Raw genomic sequence first — 20,672 nt, 5'->3', positions numbered from 1 at the left:
CAAGCAACAGTTTATATCAAAATAAACTCCAACTAGAGTCATTAAATTAAAAACCGAAGTTAAATACCCTATGGCAGGACTGGCCAGGACTACGTAGAAATTAAAACTTAACAAATACTCACCAGATCATAAATATCACAGAGTCGACTTAGAACATCACAAGAACAACCAAATATCACTACAGATACACGGGGCATCTCCCCGGCAAATAAAGTACAATACAAGACTGAAACAAACTCAAGACATACATATAGACTAACTGGGAGACTCCACTGAACAGAATCAAGCAATCCAACCTCAATCCCAAGCTCCATTGACGGAACCACGACCTGATGCTACAAAACGACTCGAGAGATCTACCATGGTGCCCAATAGCAACCACAACAGCCCCTCTAGTAAACAACTGAGGTTAGGATTCTTGTATGAAAAATTCAACAATAACAACAATAAACATAAATCATGCATAATCATATAATAAAACGTAATATGCAATGCATGAAAGGCTCAACGAATAATCGAGATAACAGGAGCCAACAAACGGTACGATAACAACAGGAATAATGCTCGAGTAACAACACAGGGGAGCTATATCGTCATGCAGCTAAACCACCCTGCCAAGTATGCGAGGTATGCCAAGCTGTGCTGAATAACACCCCTGACTCGGCCTCCATACAGCTGATATGATATAACAGGATGGCACAACAGAACGAACTAGATGACACAACCCCAGCGCTCACCTCAAAAGGCTGCACTAACCACGGGATTGTTCAATCACATCTACGGTCTCATGTTGTAATGTCCCGAAAATTTGAAGGGTCATGTAAACCACATGCATGCAATTTATTAAATTTCTTTGGTAATTTATTAATTTGTTTTAAAGCATTAAATGCAGGTTTATTTCATAAATTATGGGTTTAATTATTTTTATGCATAATTATTGCATAATAGAATTTTATTTCATGAAATTTTAAAGGTTCATGCATTAAAGATTTTTAAGTTGCATTTCGCGCTCGAACGAGGATCGGAGACCGGAGAATTTTCAGGAAAATTATTTTAATAACATGATTCATTTTTATTAATTAATCTAAGATTTTTTAAAGGTATTTTTCAAAATTTGAGATTTATTGGGTATTTTTAACCGCAGGATTTTTATTTTTAACGGTACGTAAATTTTATCGAATCGGGGGACTTTTTGAGGGTTCGGCTAATATTTTCAAAATCTTTCCAAAACGAAATATTTTTCGGAAGTGTGTTTAAATTTAATGAGCTTATTTTTAAGCTTATTGGGCTTAAAACCCTTTTTATTTTAATTGAGACTCATTAGTACACATTTTAATTAACCTAAACTACAATTAAACTAAACCTAACCTACCCTACACCATTTACCCATCCCACCATCCGACAACCCCTCACTCCCTCATTATTTAGGTGGTTCAGCAGCATTTCTTCTATTAAATTGCAAGTGGTTGCTTCTGTTTCCTTTATTCTTAAAAAAAATATATATATAATTCCTCCGGTGCTCCTCTCTTCATTCCTCTTGCGTTGATACATCATAAGGCACGTACTATACCATCCTTGCTGCATCATTCACGTGATATATGTCTGAAATGTTAGTATCATGCGTAAGATTTTTCGATTCAACCATGTGTGTGTGAGATTTTCGGTTTCTATGTGTATTCATGAATCATACGATTTTTGTTCACGTTTTCTGAAATTTTGAGTGCAAGGGCTGCTGTCTTGAACGTCTAGGGGCTGTTAGTGGAGTCAAGATGATGGCATGGGGTTCGGGTTTGTTGCTGGACGCAGCAAGGTGAGATCGAGGGGATGTTTTCTTGGTTGCTCTCGGTTAGGGGCTGTGGGTAGGATAGGAGGAGAGCTGGTGGTGTGATGGTTGAACCAAGGCTTGGACCAGACTCTGGTGGGTCTGAATCACAGCCCAGGAAGGCCAAGCCACCGCTGGAACCACCTGAACCAACGGCCGTGAGCACTAGAGGAGGGAAGCTCGGGTGGAGTGGTTTTGAGGAATTCTTTCGGTGCTGTGTTTTAGACTGCATGGGGTTGGTGGCTCGGTCATAATAGGTTCCTTAGGGTCTGGTCTAGGTCCATGTTAGGCTGGTTCATGGCTGGTACGCTGGGTTTGGCTAGTGCGTGAATTTTTGGGAAGATGAGTGTGCTAGAGTGCAAATAAGGAAGGGACCGAACTTTAGGTGGCTTTCTGGAATTTTCAGCCGTGGGTTTAGAGGCTTGGTTACATTGTTTTATGAATTTTAAGTGTTTGTAAGATATGGTAAAAAGTTTGGGAAAATTCGGTTAAGTTTCGAGTCGATTCGGGTTAAAACCGGTCCAAGTTTTAAAATGAATTGGTTAAGTTATGAAATGGGCTCAAGTTTATGTCTAAGAATGATTATAAATATGTTTTGGGACATTTTTAGGAGTTTGGTAAGATTCGGATCAAAATAATGAGTTTGGAATTATTCGGGATTTAATCGCCGCACGAAAGGGTAATTAAAGAATTAATTTAAACGTCTAGATATAAGCTTAATAAAATTGTGGAAAATTATATTTAAGCTCAAATAATTATTAGAAGTCTAATTTTTTTATTTGGGAATTTTATGCTAAGGTTTGGTTTAATTCGGGATTAAAATGTATTAATATGTTATATTTAATGATTAATTTAAAATTCAAAGATTTAAGCCAAATAAAAATATGAGAAAATTCATGTAGGCTTAAATAATTATTTGGGACATGTTAGAGTCAATGAAATTAAGAAAATATCAAAAACGTGAAATTTTATGTCTAGGGGCAAAATGGTCATTTTGCACCCGGGGTGAGATTTTGGTCTTGGCAGCGCCCTGAGCACAAATTATGATATTTTTAAATGTTCATGCATCACGTTTATGATATTTATGAAATTATGATAAATACGGTGCATGCTTGGTTTAAAGGAAAAATTACGTATATGCATGATTTTATCAAGTGATGAATATGATGACACGTTTTGAAGGAAGTGATTTAGTTGTGACTAATACGATGACATGATGATATGATTGGAGATATCGTGAGGGAAAAGGCCCTAGAGGGAGCCCGTTTACGGGAGAAGGCCCCAGAGGGAGCCCGACGATCGTATTTCCATTGACATGATATGATGATATGATAGGCCAGGGATCAGTTGACGGGTGAGAGTGTCGCTGATGTCCCCGCCGCCCGGTATCGTGGTTACACGTAGATGGATCCATCGACTGACATGATGACATGATGATACGAAAGTCACAGCTAATGAACTGAATTCAATTAAAAAGAAAATGTATACGTATATGATGACATGCTTTAATACGATATGATTTTACACGACACGTTTACTTATATGATAACATGAGATGACATGTTTTGACACGTATATGATGATATGAGATGACATGATTTGATACGATATGATTTTACACGACATGTTTACAAATATGATGACATGAGATGACATGCTTTTAAGTTCATGAAAGATATGTTGAGTATGATATTTTTCACTGCTGTGTGCTATGTATATGTACTTGTTATTCCTGGTACAGGCGTGTTGAGTCTTTAGACTCACTAGGCGTGTGTGATGCAGGTGAGCTAAATGTTGAGGAGACTGGAGGTGCCGAACTCTGAATAGACAGACCTGGTGCGGAGACACAACCCGAGGACCACATGTTTTCCGCATTACGAATTATGAGATTGAGAGGAGATGAATATTTTCATACGTTGATAATTTTAAGATTTTTACTCGCTTATGCTTACGTATGATTTTGGATGAGTTTGGTTAATTTAAACTGCGCTATTTTTATAATCAAATAAATACGATTATTTTAAATGTTATATGGAAAATGCGAGCTTTTATTTAAAAAAAAAATTATTTCCGCATTTTTAAAATTGTGTGAGACGTTACACATGTGTATAGGCCTATCAGCCACACTATGATCCCGAGATGAACAACAGTGTCAGATAACAACGGATATCAAAAACGGCTAACAAGAACGATAGGGCTAACATGAATGTCATAACAGTATGCCCTATGCTAAATGCCAATAATATGTCACAATAATAAACATATATCACAACGAAGGCATTTAACAAATTACCACAGTCAACAAGTCATAAACACGATCAATGTAACACAGAATGACAATTAAACATAATTTATGTTTTACCGTCGTATGTTACTGAGCTGTAACATACCTATACCAACTTGACAATCCAATAACAACTTCACTTCAAGACCCTCGGCCTAAACAAAGCAACAATAAGCCAATCATGAAAACTACATTTCATACCAATGTCCAATTTGACAAAAAAAGCATAAAATTCGTATATCGCTCAATATTAACTCAAATCAATATCCGCCAATTGAAAATGAAAGATAACTTGAATATCTAACTTTTTTTAGAAGAAACCATCTCCCAATTCTCAGTAGATTAATCCTAGAATTATCAAGAACACACTGCCACTCAACATATTTTCGGACAGAATTCTCCTACTGAGCAGTTTCAGAAAAACCACCATAACTTGCTCAATTCTTACTGAAATTTAACAATTCTTATATCATTACGAAGACAACATTCGTGTTTTATGGCTCAAAATGAAGGTACTGATGTAAGGAAGACAACCCCTCAAACCGATCGAGATTTCGACGCCGGACGGAGGAGATATCGCGACTTTCCTGCAGCTGCTCCAAGGGTTGCGGGAATTGGGTTTCTTCTTTCTTTGCTTTTTCCTTCTCTCACTTTAAAGGTAAGTTGTGTGTAGGTATATGTATATTTATATATATTGTGTATTTGGTTACTAAAATAGTAACTCAAGCCCATTAATCCCGGTCTGTAATTATTTTGCTCTTGTGTGTTATTTAAATTCTATATGCATTTTATATCGTTAAATTCTCAGATATTCTAAAATACATATTTTTAACACACTTCTTGAATTTATTTGGCATAAATAATTATTTTAATTTACAACTCAATAATTATTATAATTATACCAAATTATCGGATAATTAATTACAGGGCCTTACAGAAGCAAAAGTAGGAAGTGTTTGGAAATAAAAGTTTAAAGCTAATTTAAACTAAAATTTGAGGGTTTGGAGAAAAATTGATTTCAAACTTAATTTATGTAAAATGACAACAATATCCTTAACCTATATAACATTGTCTTTTTTAGTTATTTATATGTTGGTAATCATACCATCCACAATGTATTTATATAATTATTATTACATTTTGAATATTTTGATCAAAAATAAATTTTTTATAACATGAATGTCTGAAAATTTATATAAGATTAATAAAAAATTTAAAAATGAAAATGAAAGAATTTGTATAAATTCACAAAATATGTAAAAAAAAATATGGAAATATAAGTTAAATAAAAATGAATTATATATTTTTAAAAAGTTAATGTTTGTAATAAAATATGATTGGAATTTTATGAATTTTATTCGAAACTCTTAAAAACACGTATATAAATAAAATTTAACATTTTTAAAAAATATATATAAAAATTAAGAGCAATTGTAGAATATAATAAATTTTTTAAAGATACAAATGTTGAAAAAAAAAAACAGAAACGAAACAAAATATCTCATTGAAGAAGGAAAAAAAGATATTTCAGAAACACTCAAAACACACTTTCGGTCAGCTAAAAGCCAAAAAATGCTTCAAAGATCTATCAAACACTTTCAAAGTCATTTAAAACATGCAATGACTCATATTCGATATCGATGGGTCAACTCAAAGGAAGCTAGCATTTTATTGTCTAAGAATGTGAGCTCGCCAACGGGGATGGCTATCCAAGGGCTTAGTAATCTTCCCTTCTGACATAGAGGCGTTTGCATATCATTTCTTAATTTTTCGCTTATGAATTCGGTATGCCAATGGTTGAGCTTCCATTTCGGGATTGGACCAAGTAGGGTAAGTGCATTTATATCTTGTGGTTGTTGTTGGGTTGTCTTAATATACATGATACAACATCGTGGTTTCGAATTTTATGTTAAACTTCAATCTTAATCTGTTATATATTTTTATTTGGGCAAAAATTTTTGTGAAACGATCTCACAGGTCGTATTTTATGAGACGAATATCTTATTTGGGTCATCCATGAAAAGTATTACTTTTTATACTCAGAGTACTACTTTTTATTGTGAATATCGGTAGGGTTTATCCGTCTCACATATAAAGATTCGTGATACCGTCTCACAAAAACCTACTTTTTTATTTGTTTGTAATTTTAGTAATTTCTCCGATATGTTGCTGGAATATGCAGTTCTACACCAATATTCCTTATGAGAAATGACAGAAATTGTTATTGAAAGACATGATACTAAAACTCAAATTTGATGATTAAAATCGCAATTATATAAATATAATTTAACAAAATTGGAATTTTTCACACAATTAAACAGAGAATAAGAAAAATAAAAGAGATTTAATTGGATTTAAAGGTACTTTTGTAATTGTCATGCAAAATGTGAATATTGTGGGTACATACAGCAGCATAAACTAAGGAAAGCATCTCCTATAAGATGGTGAACCTCTGCAGAATTAAGAGCAATATAGCAGTAAACCAACTCCTCCATCTGCTTCCAGTCCTCTATCCCCACATTCTCTATCATCTCAACTATGGATTCCCTCATCTCCGAGAATGGATCGGCCGAATACTTCACCGCGCATACGCAGTCTCGGAACGCCTCGCAGCAAACGTCGTCCGGTAACTTGGCCGGAAAGCTCACAACCGATCTACGCCGCCGCATGCCGTGCATGTATTTCTTTCTTTTTTCCAGAATATATTTCTCCATTTCTGCACGTTAGAGGCTATAGAATGTGGGATGTATATATATTTAGTGTCCTGAAATTGTTGAGCGGAGAGGTGGATCGGAGGGATGTGTGTGCATATAATAAATGCATGGCGGGGGCCCTTCCATGGGGGAGGAAACACGGAGACCCGTACATGTGGGCAATGGAGGGGCTCGGAACACGAGAGCTGGGCAGGGAGTGGGGGTCACGTGTTTCGGGGACCATTTTCAGCGCTGCTCGCTCATCAATTTTTTCAATATTCAGTAATTTTCAAATCAAACTAAATGAATAAGAGTAGGCATCGTTTGGTATGCTTATAAGATAATTATTGATTTTTAATCTTTTGTCCACGCGTGATATAATCAATTGGGAACGGAACTGATGATGTTTGATTGATTTAAATTTTTTGTATTTTAAAATTTAAAATAATTATAAATTTAATAATATTTAAATATAATTTGTAATTTGAATAATATTAAAACTAATTTAATTAATAATAATCATATTTTAAATATTATTATATTATTTTTAATCGTAATATTATATCTATTACTAACCGTTATTTAATATTTAAATGTGTATTATTATTTTAATTATCACAGTAAATGCATATTTATGTTATTAATAAATTTTAATTATTTTTTATAATATTAATGGATTTTTTAGTTGTTTTCGAAATTGAAAATAGTAAAAATTTAATAATTAATATAACATTTTAATTTTATTTATTATTTTTTAAATAAATTAATTCTAGAAACTTTATTTATTTATTCAAGCATTTTATAAATATTACTAATTAATATTTTATCAGGACATTTAGTAATCATAATATAATTAACAAAAATAATCAAGAAATATATATATATATATATATATATATATGTATGTATATGAATTTTTTTTTGTCTAACGTTCAAAGTTTGATTTTTGTACACTATTTTCTAGTTTTTGGATTTTTGGCAAGTTGTTGATGTGAATCAGACAAATCAATAATTTCTGATTTCACGTCAGCTTAATATCAGTTTTCTGAGAAATATGATTGGAAGCAAAAAATTAAATCAAAGTTATTAAACCAAAACCAAAATTTGAAAAATAAAGTGGACATAAACCTAAAATTTTAAATGTCAATTGACCAAAAAAGTTTTTTTCCCATGTATGAAATAATCTCAATTTAATACGTACAATAAAAAAAATTATATTATTATTTAGAATAAATTTACTAAAAAAAGAACTACGACAAAGAATGTCTGACTGTCTTAGTTTTTATAACTTCCTCTATAATGCCTAAAAATAATAATCGAACAATTTCAATTCAAATTTAGATAGAAAATATAAGTTGAAATTTGACATACATGACAACAAATTTTTGGTGTAACAATAGAGAAGTTCTCCAATTGATCATGTCATCAGACCAACCTTCGGAAAGGCATCAAGTATCTCAGAAAATTGTAATATGATTGTCAGTTTTGAAATAATTTTAGACCTGATTTGTATGTAATATACATGCGTATAGATATGCATACCATTTTTGTGTGGCGTGGAAAACTTATGATAACTCAAATTTTTTAAATCATATAGTAGCTCAAACGACATTGTTCGATCGTTCTACTCACTAAAAACACTTATTGCACATTAACATACTAAAATAGATTAAATTTTTTTTTATTAATGTACAACATATGTGAAGGATTTGACTTGACTTGTCTTTGAATTGAACCAAGTTTTCGGGTTTCTCACTTTCCGTCAAACTGATTCAATCTGTTTGGCCCAAATCAACTAAACAAGGACCCAACTTGGCTGGGAGCAATTTAATTAAGCAAAATCCATGAAGCCCAAACCACAGCCCAATATAAGAAGGTCCCAAGTGAAATTGCAGTTGGCCCAATGAAGAAACGTAGTATCAGTTGCTGCCATTGCCCGATGTGGAAGAACGTGGAGTGATGGGGGAAGGGAAAACTGCTGTGCAGAATGTGACAAAAGTGAGGGAAGGAAATCAGAAAAGGCCCCCGACAAAATCAACACAAAAATCTACAGCAAAGCTCTGCAGAATTCTCTCAATTCTATGCATGTTTATTTCAATTTTCAGCAGTCAAGTATTTGAATTTTTTACATATTCCTTCAACTTTCTTGTAAAAACGTTGATCAAGTTCATAGCAACATAATTATATTTGATGTTGTTAATGGATCCTTCTTGTCATTTTGTCATATTCCTCATTTTTGTTTGTGTTTTTGAGCCATTTCGAAGGAGTTAGAACTTACGACCGAATCGAGACCTACAACGTTTGGTAAACGAAGTCAGATCATTTCACAAATTCGGCACGATCACGTGCCTGGCACGCCCGCGAATTTTTGAGACAAACAAATTGGCACGCCTAGTGGGACCAAATGCCTCCAAAGCGTACTGAGAAGAATGAGGGAATTCCTCCATCACAGGGGAAAGTTCATCGCTCACAGGAAGAAGAAACTGATGCAGATGGAAGAACTGTTGAAAGACTAGTACACCAGTTCGAGGAAGAGACTATTAAGGAAGGAATTGCTGTTTTTGGTGGTGATGGGTCTTCGCCGAACTTCATGTTGGCCATGGAGAAAAATATCCGTAGCGATCTCAAGGAAATGACTCAAACTTTCGCTACTGTCATGATGGAATTTGTGGCAGAAATGAAGGAATGGAGAAAGTCTGCAAAAGGCGAAGTGGTTATACCAGAGACTGATAAACTTCAAGAGAATGACGTCAAGCTGCTGAAAGATCAAGGCCAAGGTTCAGGAGTTTCTCAGGCAGGTGAAAGTCGCCGCTTGGGGGAAGCACGAATTCCTGAATCTGCCAGGGAAGGGAGATACACTCCTCCGCACAAAAGGGATGAGGAGTTGGGGTTGAAATTCCAAAACGGCAGCAACAGTAAACAAATGGCTGGTAACGTGTTCTCTGTGACGTCTCCTAACTTACATCCAGGGATGTATGTTGATGGGGGAATGCGTGGATATTCAGCGCCATGTTTGGGGAATAACACTCGGGGGGCAATCTATCCTCCTCACCATTTGAGACAAACTCCAGCGTTGGATTTTGAGATGGTACGTGATGTGATTCAAGAGTTGTATAGCCCAGGAGTGATGCCAATAAACCGACCAGAATTCCATAAACCGTATCCTGATATTGTGGATCATGAAAACCCTTACCCAAGAGGATACCGCATTCCATACTTCACGTTATACTCCGGGGAAGACGGCCAATCCAGCTTGGAACATGTGGCCAGGTATACAATTCAGTGTGGGGAATTGGCAAATTTGGAGAACTTTTCTAATTACAAGTTACGTTTGTTCCCCAATTCCCTGACCAGTACTGCTTTCACATGGTATGCAACATTACCTCGAAATTCTATTATGACTTGACACGATATGGAACGTCAATTCCATACACAATTCTTCCGGACAGTACCTGAGATTAGTATAGCGGAACTGTCAAGGGTGGTCCAAAACCCGGTGGAATCTGTCGATGATTTCATTTGTAAGTTTAAGAAGGTGAGGAGCAGATTCCGAGTTTTCCTCCCTGAATCAGAATACGTGAAGATGGCACAGCGAGGACTCGATTTTGAACTTAGAAGGAAGTTCCAAGGGATGGAATTCCGTGATTTTTATGAACTTGCTGCCAAGGTATCAAAGTATGAGGAATTGTTACGAGAGGAGAGTCATAAAAGAAAGTCTACAGTGGCCTCTTATTTTCAGAAAGTGGAGGAAGTTGCATTGGCAGAAGTAGCAAACTCCGGATCACGGATTGTCCCTTTCTTGAAACGCAAAAGTGAAGAACTTTCCAAGAAAAACATTCCTCCAGTGCAAACACCCTATACTTTTGATGCATCAAAGACAGAGGAAATTTTTGATCACTTGGTGAAGGAGAAGTTTATAACATTCCCCTCAGACCACAAGCTGCCCACTAGGGAGGAATTGAAAGGAAGGGATTACTGTAAGTACCACAACTCCTTCAACCATAATACTAATGCTTGTTGGGCTTTCACGAATGTCTTGCAAGAAAGAATCAACAAGGGTATCCTGAAATTCCCCGAGAAAAAGGAAGCAATGATAGTGGATGAAGATCATTTTCCCCCGATAGCCAATGTGAACATGAGCAGTACTGATTTGCGCTTCTTGATCAATGAGAGGAGAAGGAGTGGAAACAGGGACATGTCCATTAGGCCAGGAATTACTATAAAGAAGTGTTGGGTGCCTCGAAAAATGATGTTTGAGGTTAGGGAGAAGAAAATAGAAACTTTTAATGGGAAAGATCGCTATTACAGTGGGGAGGATCTGCATTATACTGGAGGGAATATGAGGTATGACAGGGAATCCATGGCCAAAAGGCCGGAGAACCAGTACCTCAGAAGGAGCCCATATTCTTGATCGATGAATAACGAGAGAAGAAGTGGCCAGCAGTCATTTCATAAGATAATACAGAGGCCATCTCTTCTGAGCACCGATAAAAAATATGAGAGGAATTCCCGCTTTGTTGTTTCCTCCCAGAGTAATCCCTGATGGTGTACGGAGGCGAGTAGAACATCCAAAATTCCCAAAGCCTCTTTCTAGAACCCAAAAACGACGTTTGTTGAGAGAAAAAGCTGCTGAACGTAGGTCTAGGGTAGAGGAGTCATTTAAAGAGAAGAAAAAATTTGGAGGAAGGCTACTGAAGATAATGAGGAGGAAGATGATGATCTATTATCGGAGGAAGACAGTGAACTAGTCAAGAGGGCTACTTTCAAAGTGGGGAAGATTTTGGTTTCATTTGAGTGTGCCACTGGCTCGTTAATGTTGCCAGAGGAATTCAAACGCAAAAGGATGTATGAATCCGAGGTGTTCGCTGGAAATCAAAATGGTACACAACCTGTTCAGACTGATATTTTGAATGAAAGCGTCGGTGTTTTTGTCGATGAAGAGAAAAGAGTATTGATGAAGCGACCCACAAATGAAATGACTCAGCATCTCAAGCCACTCTATATTGTAGTGCATGTGAATGGAAAGTCTTTGTCTAGAGTGTTAATAGATAATGGGTCTGCTGTGAATATTTTGCTGTACAGAATTCTTCAGAAATTGGGGAAGAAGGTGGAGGATTTGATTCCCACCGAAGTTTCTGTGGCGGCTTTTACTGGGGAGTCTACAAAAACTTTGGGAGTATTGCCAGCAAACATCACTGTAGGGTCCCGATCTTCGTTGTCACCCTTTTTCGTGGTAAATTCCAGTGCAAGTTTCCACGCTTTGTTAGGAAGGGATTGGATTCACTCCAATCATTGTGTACCATCATCTATGCACCAGTTACTGTTAATGTGGAAAGAGGATGAAGTGGAAGTGATACAGGCTGATTCACAGCCGTATCAATCGAATTCCAATGCCGTGGAAGCTAGATATTATGATGGAGCATTTGGTCCAATCAAATTTTGTAACTACAAGATGCATGGACAACCAGGAGCAGTGTACATGGATACTCAAAAGGTTAAAGAAATAGTTGAGAAGGTTCTCAAACCTACTGCCATGGTCTCTCCTAGACCCATGGTTCGACCTATTATCGAGGAGGTCGATGATTAAATTCACTAAGGAAGAGATGGAAGTGGCTGCAACTTCCGAGAGGAAAGCCACTTTGCAGCAGCTTGTGAACAAAGTGCAACCTCAGGAGTTGTGGGATATCGATGGGGCTGGAGCTATATTTGAGGAGGAATATGGATGTAGCAAGGAAGAAGAGTTACAAATGGAGGATTTAATTTTAGCTCCGGCTCAGATGAAAGATCGACAGCCGGAGATAGAGGTTTTATAAAGATGGAATAGATGAGAAGTATTGTACAAAGTAGGCTGGATAGCCACTTTGGCTAATTTTGAGATATTGACTCGTAGAAAGTTTCTGTAAATATGCGAGGAATAGGCTTTTAAGTCATTCCTTGCTGAATTTGTTTGTAAATACGGATGAAGCATTGTGAATAAATAAAATCATTGCTCATGGAATCCTTTGCAGCTGATATGGTTTTTGAGAGGAATTATGTGTTGTCTTGGTAGTCGAATTGATGACGTGTAGAGCACGTTTATTACGTATTCCGATACTTTGATGTTGTTTGGAAAGTATGGGTGATAGTGAGCAATGGTGATCGCATATTGTGATAATATTGAAGAAAACAGGCAATTTAGCCGTTTTTTTTAATTTATTTTACAGAAATTCGGGCAGAGTTTCCCTTGTAAACGTGACATCCCAGAAATACAAATATGTGCAAACACCTGTGGACAAACCCAAGCAACAGATATAACATAATTCCATCAACAAAGTTCGATTTCCAGGTATTATCCAACATCCAAAATCCAACATTACGCCAAATCATGGCAAAGAAATACAACAAATCAAAAGATCTACCACAGAGTGGTCTGGTCCGAACATCAAACAAAATACTAAAATAAAATGTTAATGGTGGTGCGTGAGCATTCAAGAAAGGTCAAGATGGCGCAATTCCTCCCACTTGGACAGACACTCTGCATGAGTATGTTATGCTGCTTTCAAGGGGTCTTCCCACTGCTGGTAAGCATGCTTTGTTGCACCAGATCATCACCCAAGTGCTGGATATTGGCCTTGAGCTTATCGGAGAAAACTTTCAAGGCTTCATTGTCATGCAGAAGGGCCATCATGTTGGTTTTATGCTGAGCGAGTTCGGCCTCCAATTTCTTTACCAGCTCTTCCTTGGAGTCAAAGTTTGTATTCTTCTATTGGAGAGTTGTTAGGATAACCTTTTCTCTGCTTTGAAATCTCTCACTTGAATCAACGTCTCCGAACAAATGAGGCTTGAATCCTGAGAAGCTGAAAACATTGAAGGTAGATTATTTAAGATATCATGCAGTGAGTGTTGCTCATCAAAAACTCATTCAGACATATTCACAAACACATCGAGTGCAGCATGAAAATGTGACATATTCTACAATGTTTTTGTGATGGAGGATTGAGAAAAATGACAAAATATACCTACCTTGAGAAGGTGTGGCTTGATGCGAAGGAGGTTGACGATTGCAATTTTCAGAAACTTGGATGTCATCACAATAACGACATAATCGGCGGTGGTATGGGATATGTGATCTTCGTGAGCAGTTATAAGTTGTCTCAAGGCGAAGGAGGATATGTTCTGAAAAGCAGTGAAGAATTGGAGGATCTTGGGAGAGGAAGGCAAGGAAGAAGTTTAGGAGGAAAACCACACTGCTATCTTTTCTTTTTTCTCCTCCTCTGCCTCCTCATCATATATGTCGTGTTAGCATTTGGGCCCAACTTATAAATGAGCTAATACATTAGAATTATTACATATATAGCCAAATTGGCTACGGGGGGCAATTGTTTGGCCCAAATCAACTAAACAAGGACCCAACTTGGCTGGGAGCAATTTAATTAAGCAAAATCCATGAAGCCCAAACCACAGCCCAATATAAGAAGCCCAAGTGAAATTGCAGTTGACCCAATGAAGAAACGTAGTATCAGTTGCTGCCATTGCCCGATGTGGAAGAACGTGGAGTGATGGGGGAAGGGAAAACTGCTGTGCAGAATGTGACAAAAGTGAGGGAAGGAAATCAGAAAAGGCCCCCGACAAAATCAACACAAAAATCTACAGCAAAGCTCTGCAGAATTCTCTCAATTCTATGCATGTTTATTTCAATTTCCAGCAGTCAAGTATTTGAATTTTTTACATATTCCTTCAACTTTCTTGTAAAAACAGTTGATCAAGTTCATAGCAACATAATTATATTTGATGTTGTTAATGGATCCCTCTTGTCATTTTGTCATATTCCTTATTTTTGTTTGCGTTTTTGAGCCATTTCGAAGGAGTTAGAACTTACGACCGAATCGAGACCTACAACGTTTGGTAAACGAAGTCAGATCATTTCACAAATTCGGCACGATCACGTGCCTGACACGCCCGCAAATTTTTGAGACAAACACAATCAAAAAAAATTATTTATAAAAAAAATAGTGTTGAAATTGAAATAATAATCGCCCAGATCAAAATTATAAATATATGTATATATATAGTGAGAATCTGAATAATTATAACTCGGATCTTATTTTTTTTAAAAAAGAAGATATTAGAGAAATATAAAAAATTATGTCAACAATACTAATTTATTTTAAAATTTATATATTTTATTAAAAACATCTCATGAAATCAAATTCATAAATATATATATATATAGCTGAGAATCTGAATAATTATAACTCGGATCTATTTTAAAAAAAAGAGAGGATATTGGAGAAATATAAAAAATTATGTCATACAATACTAAATTATTTAAACTTCATATATCTATTCTATTCTATTAATGTTGAGCAATGATAGTAACTACCTAGGAGTAAACCAACTTTTTCTTCCAAATTTACCCTTATATGATACTATTATTACACTTTTGTTTTTTGTTATTTTGTTTGTTTTTTTTAAATTTAACACATACTTTTATTTTTATTTTAACAATTCAAATATAAATTTAATCACTTCATAAATTTTCAAATTACACTTTAGTCCATCGATAATGATTTTACTGTAAAAAAATAAACGGTGAATGCTCCACGAAAATGTGAAAAAAATTTTGGGGTGAGAGAGGCTCGAACTCTCGACCTCAGGATAACTCAGAAGCTATGAGACCTACGCGCTAGCCAACTGCGCCACCACCCCAATGTTGTAATGTTTTACATTTTTTATATATCTATTTTTTATTTTTTGAACTGCTTATTTATTATTATTTTTTTTTATAGGGATTCCTCCGTAGTAGAAAAAAAATAGTATAAGAATATAATATGTTTAGTAAGTGTAAACAAAAAGCATTCTCACAACTTGGTTGAGATAAAATTTCCATATTCATATTTTGCAGATAATACAATTCAATCTTGTAATCTACAGACAGTCCAGGACAGAGCACCCGAATATATCAGGCCAAAACACCCAGACAATCCAGGACAGAGCACCCGGACAGATCAGGCCAGGTCATACTCATCCTATCATATTAAAATCTATACAGGGAAAATATACTTCTCTGCTCGGGTAGATTGCCCACCCCAGCTCACCCAATCTACATGGACAATTTAAATTTTCTCTGTCATGCAATAATTTAATTTATTTTTAAAGGGAATACAACATGTAACTTGTCCTAAATTTTAAATTCCAGCTATAAAGCAAAGTAATAATCCACCAACTTTAATCTGCTCTCTAAATTCTTTAATTAGTTTCCTTCTTTCTTTGCTCTTCTCCTTTCCCCCAAAAAGGCACTTTTTCTCCTACACAGTGATGGGATTATTGTGAAATTGCTTCTTCTTTGTTTCTTTCTTTTCAAGAAAAAAAAAAACAAGTTAAATCAAAATGGGTGGCTTAGCTTTTGATCATTCCTTTGTTTGCCACATGCACCATGTCTATATCCTTCCAATCCCATTTGTGGTAGCCCCTTCCTAACAACTTCTCTCTAATCAAACTCAGATGATCAACAACATAATAATTCTCTACTTTCAATTAAATTTTTTTTTACATATAAAACAGATTTTCTCTAAATTTATGAACCTCATCCTTGAAAGATATACCAAATTTTTAGATCCTATCTTGCAATCAAATCAATAAGATGGGCATAAAGTGAAAATTTCTTGAATTGTTTCATCACCAATTTTAGGCAGCATAAAGTGTACATGTGCCAATGTTTATATATCTTGGTCTTTTTGGGAGATGTAAGTGTGAAACAAATGTCCAACGCTGAGTCATTTCCACGCCAAACCTGATAGGAGAAATGGGCTAATCCAGTCATCATTTGGTACAAACTTGGCAACTTTTCTTGGTGTGAAATCTTTTTTCTGATAATGAATAAGTTACACAATGAACCATGCAAAAGATTCACCTTTCTATTTTGCTACCAAAGTGTGGTCATGAAAGAGATGGGACACCACATTTCTTTTTTCACTTTCTCTTCGTGTTTGGTCATGTGGTAATGGTGGGTGAAACTAACAAATGTAAGGATCCCACCATCTAACTCCACTTAGGCATTAATGAGCACTACTTTCACCCATATACGTCTAGACGTATTCGATAATAAACTTCAAATTCACAACTTAATGGATTTCGTGTACGTACTATACGTGACAAGAAAATTATTTATATATGACATGGATAAAATTAAACCGTTATAACAACTTGTGCAGTGTGCACACCTATTAAATGATAATATAACGAAAAATAAATTATCCTTTTGCAAATATCATGAACTTAACCAGTCGATAGGTTCTTGAAATGCTAAAAATATATATATTTATGGCCCTAAGAAAGGATCATGTGTTATATATCTAAAGTCATTTTCCCCATCCCAAAAACTGTACAAAAAGATTAGTATATCAAAAACTTTCCAGATTGCTAAACTGGGAGGTGAAACACCCCATGTGGCACCAACTTCTTATAATGTAGATGGTTAATCATTCAAGTCTACTTTCTAGGCATTCCTTAGTTGAAAACAAATCAAATTAGTACAAATTAAATAAATTAAAAATCTGTGGTTTAATAAAAATTAAATGAATTTTCTTTTTTTTTTTATTTTTAATTCGGAACGAAAATGGATATCCCTTTATTTTCTTGCAAGTAAAATATAATGGTAAAATAGACAACCCACTTTCTAGTTGGGTGGATAACTAATGGCCTAGATTTGTGTCATTGTTGGCAGTGGCCAAGTGAGAGGATATTCTTTCTAATTATATTCTATATTTTTAAGGTAGTTGCATGTTTTTCTGTAATATGTAACAGAAATAGATTTCAAGGCTATCTTTTTCTTAAAAAAAATAGAGGGTTTTTAATTTTGAGACTCGGTTATTGGTGCTACAAAGGGAAAAATCCTTGTATGATGACGCTGTATCGGTTATGTGTCACCAATTTTTTAATGACATAGCACCGTCACAGCCGTGGAAGCAAAAAAGTCATAAAAGAATTAAGATATATGGCTTCTCTTGGAAAAATATTTATAAAATATTTTAAAAAATTATAAAATATTTAAACTTATTTTAGGAATATTATGTGCTCCAACAACTATATTATATAAATTCTTCTTTAGAGTTGAAAATATGCTTGGAAAACTGTTTTTTTTTTTTAAAAAAATTTAAAATTATAAAGGTTTTTAGACAACTATTCTATACACAATTTTTTAAATAGGTAGGGGAGTATATATGAAATCCCGAACTCGAAAATTTGTCATATATAGGAAAATTACAATTTTAGTTTGTAAATTGACTTATTTTGAGTTTTTTTAGTATTATAACTTGTTAATATTTGGTTTTCATCCAATAAATTAGAATTTTTTTGTTTTTGTCTTCTTTTCACCACCACAATATTTTTCCTAGATTTTGAAATATTGAGTGTCTTCTTGTTTTATTTTTCCTCTGTGTTTCTGTTTAAATTTATTTTAATATATGTAATATATGTTTATTCTCACTACAGGAGTTAAATAAAAGAATATCAGTGTCAAATAAAAAATATTAGATTAAGTGTTAGATCCCTTAGTTTTGGTGATGAAAAACAATAACTTATTGTATCAGTTCAAGCTACCGTTTGATATGTATTAAATGCACTCAACAGCTTCAATATAATCATTTCAACCGACCTCGTAATACTAAACTACTCAACTGCCTCTTGCACACTAGTCTGTGATAAACTACTCAACTATTCATTGTATCCAAGAATATCTATAAATGATTGACTTAACAAATCTTACAAGGAATTATCTATTTTTTCAGAAACATTGGTAGACTGAATTACCAATAAACATAATGTCAGAAGATCAGAATATTTTCATCAAAGTCTACGTACATAGCTAGTTACGTTATGTTGTTAGTGGTCGTTTTCTATCACATTTGGTAAATGTTAATCTGCTCATTAAATGAAAGATAAGATAAAGCAAGAAAGGACGACGACAACAATGTCTTTGCATTAATGCCTATTTAATGAGTTACAATCGAACGTTGAACGAAAAAATTCATAAAATAATATAAATAGAGAATGCCAAGAAGAGCAAATCAGATAGAAAATCAAGCTTGCATTCTTAAAAAGACTTTCGATCACATATCACTTGGATACTTGCTCACTTGCTCATCAGTCCTCGTTCCAAAGAATATTTATTCAGATCATCAAGGATCTTCAAGGGTTTTTGTCAAACTACTCGACCATTTCTTGCCAAGATCATTTGAGAAGTTTTCAATTCAGGCAGTGGATGAGTCCTGAAATTGAAGCAGGTTGTTACAAGTTTTGTAAAACCAAAGCCTTCCTTCCATAAGTGGAAGAAGAGATGACGTAGGAGTTTGAGTCTTCAACATCCATAAAAAACACTTGTATTATTTCTTTACTGTATTTATTTATCTTATTTAAATTGACTTATTTGAGTATAAATTAGTCATAAGATTCATCGGACTATTTCCGAACAATCTATGGTCCGACCGGTTCTTAAGATTTGAGAAAATCTGGTTTTGATATTTAACACCATCAAGACTGGTCGCAATATTTGACATGATTTAGAAGAAAATTTTAAAGAAATTATTGTAACCCACATGACACGTGATATCAGAGCTGGTTTCTCTCAACCTCTGATATTCATATACTGATATGGTTTCTTTCAACAAAATTTATATGTTTTCAAAAGAAGATTCTAATGACTGAAAAATTCGCATGCATGCACACTTATTTGCATAGGACGATGACATGTGATATGTCATCAATGATGGTCCAGTAAAAACCTAAAGAAAAAAAAACTATGTCCATAACTAAAGGTGCTCAACATATTGCGACAACTTCCTGTACTAATTCGTCATATCATGTATTGCATGTCAGTTGAACAAGCAAGTGAGATCTACCTTTAAAAACAAAGGAAGTAACACATCCACCAAATGCTTGGATTTAATGCATATGGACATATTTGGGCCAATACCAATGAAGAGCATATAGGGAATGATGTAAACTTTAGTGATAGTGGATGACTACTCCCGATATACTTGGGTAATTTTTCTACCGTCTATAGATTAAAACACTTCAAATTTGATCAAAGTCTTAAAACGATTGTGAAATGAAAAATTTATTGTGATAGATAGGATAAGGAGTGATACAAGTACTGAATTTACAAATAAAACTCGTGGATCATATCTACATGATCAAGGAATCAAATACAAGTTCTCAGCCGCTCGATCTCCTCAACAAAACGGTGTTGCAGAGAGAAGGAACATGACTTTGAAAGAAACGATTATAATAATGATTTTTAATTCAAATGTTTCTCAAAGACATGGGCAGAAGCAGTCAATACAGCTTGTTATACTCAAAACAGATATATGATTAATAAAAGATATAACAAGACTACTTATGAGATCTGGAATGACATAAAACCAGATATTTCATATTTCAAGATATTTGATTGAAAATGTTTCATTCACAAAATGACAACTCATGTCATCGATGCTAAAGATGATGAAAGATTATTTATTGGTTATTCATCTATCAGCAAGGCTTACAAAGTCTTTAACAATAAGTCTCTGACTGTTGAAGAAATATTCATGTTATTTTTGATGAATCTACTGTATGTGCAGCTCAAGAAAATATAACATTGATGAGATAAGTCAAAGATTGAAGAAAATTAATCTCATTTATGAAAGTCACAGTGAGGTCGAGCTTATGATACAAAATAAAGAGACTCATGTAACCGGTCTAGTAATTGTTGAGGGAAACTCTACATGTAACATACCGTATTTTTAACTAATTGAAATTTGCTGAAAAATAAAAATTTCTTAAATAAATAATAAACTTTCAAATTGCGATAAAAATAATCTGCTCGTCTAAAATATTTGAAATAAAACAGCTA

At 34.6% G+C, this 20,672-nt stretch overlaps 1 long non-coding RNA gene and 1 other non-coding gene across 2 annotated transcripts; both read right to left on the bottom strand.

Moving 5' to 3' along the window:
* Positions 1-96: 96 nt before the first annotated feature.
* LOC142533147 (uncharacterized) lies at positions 97-4,586 on the bottom strand. Its single transcript, XR_012816685.1, has 2 exons — positions 4,213-4,586; positions 97-356 (listed from the first exon to the last, which is right to left on the bottom strand). It is a non-coding gene; the product is annotated as an uncharacterized LOC142533147 (long non-coding RNA).
* Positions 4,587-15,402: 10,816 nt separating this feature from the next.
* TRNAM-CAU (transfer RNA methionine (anticodon CAU)) lies at positions 15,403-15,487 on the bottom strand. Its single transcript is given in 2 exon segments — positions 15,403-15,438; positions 15,450-15,487. It is a non-coding gene; the product is annotated as a tRNA-Met (tRNA).
* Positions 15,488-20,672: the final 5,185 nt, after the last annotated feature.

Source organism: Primulina tabacum, chromosome 18 (assembly GCF_025594145.1).
Source record: "Primulina tabacum isolate GXHZ01 chromosome 18, ASM2559414v2, whole genome shotgun sequence".
Lineage (NCBI taxonomy): Eukaryota > Viridiplantae > Streptophyta > Magnoliopsida > Lamiales > Gesneriaceae > Primulina > Primulina tabacum.
Note: the sequence above shows the minus strand (reverse complement) of the source record. Positions and strands in the feature narration are given on the sequence as shown.